This window comes from Galeopterus variegatus, unplaced genomic scaffold, assembly GCF_000696425.1.
Source record: "Galeopterus variegatus unplaced genomic scaffold, G_variegatus-3.0.2 Scaffold20231, whole genome shotgun sequence".
In the NCBI taxonomy this organism is placed as follows: domain Eukaryota; kingdom Metazoa; phylum Chordata; class Mammalia; order Dermoptera; family Cynocephalidae; genus Galeopterus; species Galeopterus variegatus.
In genome coordinates this window covers 1-8,114 of record NW_007746342.1, presented here as the reverse complement: position 1 = coordinate 8,114, position 8,114 = coordinate 1, and the positions used below count along the sequence as shown (strand labels likewise).

Below are 8,114 nucleotides of genomic sequence, written 5' to 3'. Positions count from 1 at the left end.
AAATTTCCTCCTTTAAGTCCTGATTTTTCTTGTTTCATTGTGTTGTCTAACTGAATCTTTCTAACTGAGTGTATCTCACTGAGTTTAAAATTTGTTACTTGGAATTCCTTTTCAGATATTTCAATGGTTTCCTCGTCTGTGGGGTCTTGAGATATGTTGTATTCCTTTGGTGGTGTCATGTTTCCTTGTTTTGTCAGATTTCTAGCCTCTCTGTGTTGATGTCTAGTCATCCAGTAGAGCAGTTTCTTCTTCTATTACTCTGGAGTGGGCTTTGAGGATAGATATCTCCTCCTGTAGATATGTTTTATATTGACTTTTGAGTAGGGTGTTTTAGTAATGGCTCTGGGTAGACACAGTAGTGTAGTTGCCATGTGAGTACTTTTTCTGTATTTAATTTCAGAGTTGTGTGTAAGTTCCTCTATGGTGCAGGCACTGGGGTACTTGATTTCTTGCTGAGTTAGTGACACTGTATTGGGACACCGAGGACATAGGCAAGCTCTTGGAGTCTTGACCAAACTGCCTGGATTCCCTGTCACTCTTTGGCTGGGTGAGAGACTCTCGGCAGACTTGTTGGCTCCCCAGCTAGTAACTTGTGACCCTGATGGGTGCACTGGGGTATGCTGGATCTCCTTGGCTTTAATGGATGACCTTGAGTGAGGTTTCTCTTTCCCTGTTCCTATAGGCCAAGGCTTAACCTGGGTCCTTGCCCCCTTGGTTGATGGATGGGTTAATGGTGTCTGGGAACTTTCTTCTGTACACTATTTGGCTATCCTGGTTTCTGTGCTCTCTGGGTTCTCTGCATGTGTCTCTCCCTGAGTCAAGGCAGTTGTGCTCACTGCACATGGGGTGTAATTCTCCCTGTGTGCTTGGCCAGTGGGGCGTGGGTCTGCACTGGCCTGCCTCTTTCAGGTGGCTCTGTTTGCAACCATTCTTTTGTCGATGCATGGTGGTAGCAGTAAGTCCTGCTCAAGGCCATTCTGACTTGTGCAGCGAAAGTGGTAGTGGTGTATATGGCAACCAGCAGTAGCAGCAGTGGGAGCAGCGGTGTAGGTGTTAGCAGCCCGGATCCCTCACCCAGCTGCACTGGCTACTCCTTCAGCATTGGCAAGGAGTCCTGCCCACAGCTGATCTGGCTGATGCAGTAGTGTGGGCAGTGATCCCACATGCAGCTGGCAAATAGTGGCACACAGTCTAACTGGTACAGTGGTAGCATGGATGGCTGTGGGAGTGCACTGCAGGTAGCAGTAGCAGGAGGTCCCATACCCAGCCAGGATGGCTACTGCTTCTGCATTGGCTGGGGGTCCCATGCCTAGCTGATCCACCTGATACAATGGCTATGGGGCAACAGCCACACTACATATGACTGGGGCAGAGATCCTTTACATAGCCAGACTCGCTGGTGAGGTGTCTTGGGCAGGAATCCTGAATGCAGCTGCTCTGGCTGGTGGTGTGGTGTGGATGGCTGCTGGTGATGGCTGCTGCACTGCGAGCAGGTACAGCAGGGGTCCCATACACAGCCAAGCTAGCTGGTGAGATGGCTTTGGGTGGGGGTTCTGCACATGGTTGATCTGGCTGGTGGCAGCATAGACAGCCACTGGTGATGGTTGCCACACAGCAGGCAGTGGTGCCAGGGGGTCCCGTGCCCAGCTGGGCTGGCTATTGCTTCAGCATTGCCAGGGGATCCCATTCCTGGCTAGTCCAGCTGGTGTGATGGCTATAGCAGCAGCAGCCACATTGCATGAAATTCTGGGGGTGGAAAGTGTCCCACTTGTAGCTGGCTGTCTTTTAAAGAGGCCTGGGGATGGGTCCTGCACGTGGCTGGTATAGCTGGTGCAGTGGCATGGCTGGCCACTGGCAATGGCCACTGCACTGTGGGAGGCTGCAGCAGAGGTCCCGCTTATGACCAGTTGACTGGTGTAGCAATTTGGGCAGGGATTTTGTACACAACTGGTCTGGTCCGCGCTACAGTGATGATGTGGATGGCTACCAGCAGCCACAGTGGCTGGAGCCACACTGCAGGTGGCAACAATATGGGACCATGCAAAATTCACTGTATGGGAGACAGTCCTGGTCCCAACAATGTCACCAGCAAGTATGGCAGTGATAGCCGTTGGCCTGTTTTGGTATTCTGTAGGAAGAGCATCCTGGGTTCCTCTAGTCTGCTATTGTCCCTGTATATAGTTACCTTTAGTTTTGTGGTGGGGAGGAGGAGTGGGCACTATGATAATGCTAATTTCCTCCAGAGAGCATTTTCATTCTTTTCCTAGGTGCTCAGGACTTTATTAATCTGATATCACCTAATCCAATTTTAAGCATCAGATTTTCTGTGTCATCCACATGATTCAAAGCTGACCTATATTCTATGTGAACCCTCACTTACTTCTAGTTTTTTCTTATAATGGATGAGCAACCCCTCAGATTCTCAACCCTAAGCATAATGTGAGGTATTAGGGACCTTCTCTCCTTGGCCAGCTCAGGACACCGGACTCCACTTTTAGTCCTCTTATATTAACAAGGATATCAAATTACTGCTCGAAGCTCAAACACACGTTCAAGTTCAGCAGAAATGCTCACATAGAAAAAAGGGTCTCAAATGGCAATTTCGCATTTTTGTATTCTCATCTTCTGTTCACTCTTGTGATTCTTCACTGCCTTTTTTTTTTAATTGGCACATAATAATTGTACATATGTATGTGTACAGTGTGACCTTTCAATACATGTAATGGCAGAACTTTTGAAATCCACTCATTTTGCTGTTTTGAAATATACAATATATTATTGTTAACCATATTCACCCCACTGTGTTAGAACTAATTCCTCCTACCTAACTGTAACTTTGTACCCATTGACCAAACTTTCATCCCTCCCCTTACTGCTCCCAGCCTCTGGCAACCACAGGTCTACTCTATTTTTATGAGATTGTCATAATAACCAGGACATGGAATCAACCTAAGTGTCAATGGACAGATGAATGGATAAAGAAAATGTGGGATACATACACAATGGAATACTATTCTGCCATAAAGAAGAATAAAATCCTGTTATTTACAGCAACATGGATTAAACTGGAAGTCATGATGTTAAGTGAAGTGAGCCAGACACAGAAAGACAAATACATTATCTCATTCATTTGTGGAAACTTCACTGTCTTATTAGTTCACTGGTCTTTATGAAACATGTAGAAAAATTTTCATCTAGACTTTTTTTAGCAGAAAAGATTGTACAAAGCAACTAGCCCATGTGTATCAAATATAAAAATTTGAAAATGACATTTAATTTTGTTTCAGAGTGATTACTAAAAATCAGAACCTGTAAGAAGTACAATTTTAATATATCATTTTCCTCAGAACAGAAAAGTTTATACATCAAATGAGGGAGCTTAAAGCCTGCAACTTCCTCCCCATAGCATTCACAGCCCCTTTAATATCCTTGTTCCTCATCCTCAAAGAGTAGACTATAGGATTTTGCATAGGGGTAACAACATTGTTCAATACTGAGATCAGTCTGTCTTTCTCCAGTGAATAAGTTGATCGGCTGTACATATGTGAAGATGGAGTGGCCATAATAGAGGAGGACAATTATCAGGTGGCAGGCATACCTACAAAAGACTTTTTGCCTCCCCTCTGAAGAAATGATCCCTAAAATGTTAAAAAAAGATATAAAGGTAAGAAAGGACCATTCATAGAAAAGGAGTCCAACCACTGAAAACCCCAGTGGAGAGCAGTGCCAATTCATTCACAGAAGTGTCCCCACAAGACAAGGTCAGCAAAGAGGAATGCCAGAGAAGAAATAATTAATGTGATTGTTGCTCCAGAAGGGCAGGCAGAATGTCAGTAATGTGTGCACCACTGAACTGAGGAAATGGCCTTTCCAGTGTGAGGCTTCTGACTGGCTGTATAGGAACTTATTCATAGTAACTGAATGCCTTAAGGGCTTACAGATTTCAATGTAAAGATCATATGCCATTGCTGCCAATAGAAGTTACTCTGACCTAACGAAGAAAAATACCAAAAGTTGTGCCATCTAACTCACATAGGAAATGATTTTTTTTTTCTCTGATAGAAGATATACTGTCATCTGAAGGACATTGGTGGTGGTGTAGCAGATGTCAAGAAAAGCTGAGTTTTCCAGGAAAAAAAATAATACATGGGTATCTGTAAGTGTGGGTTGGTCATGGTCGCCAAAAATAATGAAGATATCTCTTCCCAAAGTTCAGATATAAGTTACAAGAAAGATGATGAAAAGTAAAAATTGCAACTCATGTAAATTAGAGAATCTCAAAATGATAAACTCGAACAGTGCTGTCTGGTTTTCTCCTTCCATAAAATGGCTCTGGTTTTCTTTTTGAAACTGGCACTGAGGAAGCAAAGATTTCTGTAATCATATACCGCTCCAGAAACAACCGCAAAACAAGAAAATAAAAACATTAACAGATAAAAATTAAAATTATTTATCAACAAAAGCATCAGGTGTGTTTGTAAAAAGGCACAGTCCTACAACAAATGAACTCTGTGCCCTAGCATCCATTCAACTTTTTACCTACGGGTCAAATCTCTTAAAATGAAATTACAGGCAGTCTTGAGTTTTAAAGTAAACAACAAAAATGCCACATGTACAATAAAGTTAATGGCTCATCAACTTGTCATCTTGAGTTGCATTAATTCAGAGTATCATTAGGTGTAGTCATTGTTAGTCAGTCAATCAACTATACAGTACTGCCCTGCACACGTTTAGAGGCTGATATTTGTGGACTGCATATAGAATTAGTCAGTCACAGTTTATAAATAATGGTGTATAAAGAGGGAAGAAAAAGACGTAGTGGTACCAGAGATTAACATTATATTTGGGGGGCAGTTTCACAAAATATACACAAAATTTATTCTTTATCATAACATACGGATCAAGTCTCTAGGACTCGGATATTCAGGCGGTATAAATGAGCACTGGCCACTGAAAACCTTCATAAGAAAAAAAACACTTTTTTTGTACAATGAACAAATTAGTCTTCTCCATGTTATTTTCTGTGCTAAATTTCTCCTAAACTGTATGCTCTTACAAATCACTAGAGCACTTGAACTAGCTTGTACTGGCTCACAAGAGCCCATTGTTAAATTTTCAGGAATTTTGCAAGTCAGTCACATAAACTTACAGTTGATTACATTATATTAAAAGCAGAGGTAACAAATACACAAAATGTATCACTTCCTAATCATTTTACTATTATCTCTGTTTTCGAGATTATTACCTTTATTGCATGTGGGTGATGGAGATGCTATATATTGGTGTTGTACAATATATCTTTTCCCAAAATTGTGTTCAGTGAATTAAGTTTACAGATTCAAATCAGATATGGTGGAAGTATTTATGCTACTGAATTTGTCAAGTGCTGCAAATCAGGGCATTTCATTGTTTGTTGACAGTCTAGGCTTAAGAAAGTGAATAGAGAAAATGTTAATGATGCAGATTAAATTTAAAAGTGTGTCATGTTAGTAGCCATTACATTGTGAATAGCACAAAAAAGGAAGAAATTTTCTTCCACTATTCAAAAACTTACTTTAACAAAAATGTCACTCAAGTCATTACTGAATAAGTCAAATTCAGACATACATCTTCATTGATTCAATTTTGTCTCACTTATTAACACTGACAAAAATATCAGCCATTAAGGGCATTCATCAACCATGTGAGCAACATCTTTGTTGAATCAGATATTATGTAAGCATTAATAGTCTGATTTTATCAAATTAATAGTTGAATTTTGAATATAGTTCAAGTGTTAAGTAAAAATCAACAAAAGCATTCTGTGATCATCAATTGCCTGTACGGAATTGACAATTTATTTTATTACTACTTATAAATTGTATGTTACACATACTTTTCATCAGTGAGATTTATAATAGTGTCTGCGTGCGTGTACCAATGTGTATACACCAGTTGTTAAACATTTGTCAGCCCGTTAACCCAATACTGGCTACAGCTCTTGAAGGTATTCCCTTTACTGTGTGGTTACCTAGCCAGTTCAGAGCAGTAAATAACTTGTTCATGGTCACATAATTACAAAGTACCAATGCGAGGATTACAAACTGGTAAGGTCTAGGCCTATCCTCTGAGCTCTTTAAACAACCTGAGACAGTAATTAGGTCTCATCCTGCATGCCACTATCTATTGTGGAGGGCTGCCTAATAGCAGTGGATAAATAAAGTGAAGATATCCCCTGACTCAGAAATCATTGACTAATTTCAACTCTGGGAAATAGATGGTAGTGATAGCATGTAAGTCTTCTATTTGTCAACCTGTACAATAGCAACTTACCATTTCTCATTCAACGATATATATACTAGAGCATGATTTTTGAAAACTTGCCAGAATAGAACATTTCTCCCCTTCTTTGCACATAAACACATTTCTATTTTTACATACAAGGAAAATTTGACTGATTATAAAGATATAATCAATAAAATTAGTTATTGAAGATTGTTCTCTAGATCTTTACTAGAGTCTTCTAAACACCTCAGCCCTTATATGAGGACCATGAGATCAAACAGGCCCTGATGCCTGGGTCAATCATACTGAGTGATCATACATCAGTAAATAATGTATAGTTATCATACATCAATAATAACATATAGTCATCAGGCATCAGTAATAACATATAATAGCATATTTTTATTTTTTGTGTAAAAAATATGTAATAACCTTATAGCTATGCTAACAAAAGTACAGGGAGCAAAAGATACAAAAAAAAAAAACTATGATGAACTCAGCATCACCAACCATTTCATTAGATAAGCACAAATATATCTTGATTTTTTAAAAATTTGAATTTATTAATAAATTAATAGTTTTACATTTCTGACTATATAATTACTAATTTACTATTTCTTGGTTATATTCCCCATGTCCTATATTGTCATAAGAATTAGAGTCATTGTAAAGTATTTTTTCATGTTGTAAACTGTTATAATAAAGATATTAGGAGTTTTAAATTAATATGTGAGACAGAAGTGAACATAAACTACAGGAAGATGATTTTTAATTTTACATTTTGAAAACTATCCAAGAGACACTCTTAGTTTGTGATCCCTGATTTAATTGGCTTGTATTTTTTATGATTATGAAAGTAGAATATATTTATTTTAGACTGTATGGATAATACAGAAAAATAAAATATTACAATAAGCCATGACCATAACACTAGAGAGGACTACTATATTTTGATTTGTATATATATACCACAATTTTTTTATCCTTTCATCCATACATAAACACTTAGGTTGTTTCCATATCATGGATGTTGTGAACAATGCTGCACTGAACATGGTGGTGCAGATATATTATAGGAATAGCAATTTCACTTCCTTTAAATATATACCCAGAAGTGAAATTGCTGGATCATACTGTGGTTCTATTTTAATTTTTTAAGGAACTAGAATATTGTTTTCCATAATGTCTGCACCAATTTACATTTGAATCAACAGAGTAAAAGGGTTCCATTTTCTCCATACCCTCGCCAACACCTGCAGTTTTTTGTCTTTTTAACAATAGCTACTCTAACAGGTCTGAGGTGATATCTCTTCCTGGTTTTGATATGAAATTCTCTGATGATTAGTTCTTTTAATTTTGTTAATTGTTTCTTTTGGTTTACAAAATGTTTTAATTTTAGTCATCTCGCCTGTTTATTTCTGCTTTTTTTGCCAGTACTTTTGGTATGCTGTCCAAAAATGTATTACCAAGACCATGCCAAGAAACTTTTTTCTTATATTTTCTTCTAGTAGCTTTATAATTTCAGGGATTACATTTAAGTATTTAATATATTCCAAGTTAATTTTTGTGTATGGTTAAAGATAAGGGTCTGACAAAGACAATAAGACATGGTTCCTGCCACTGAAATTTTCACAGCCTCTGAAGAAGTTGAATACTAAGGCACCACCCTCAGCCTGATATCCAAAGAATCAAAAGCTTCATATGGGGTTAGGGACAGTGATATGTTTTGCCACTTTCATTTTTGGAAGGTTTTAAAGTTGATGTAGGGACTTTGGTTCCAGGATTCTTCTCAGACATTTTGCCAATAAAGCCTAGGCCAGCTGGGGTGCAGAATAGGGATGATAAAATTT

The 8,114-nt window shown here is 38.7% G+C and overlaps 1 pseudogene; it reads right to left on the bottom strand.

The window, feature by feature from the left end:
- Positions 1-3,365: 3,365 nt before the first annotated feature.
- On the bottom strand, positions 3,366-4,323 carry LOC103583173 (annotated as a pseudogene).
- Positions 4,324-8,114: the final 3,791 nt, after the last annotated feature.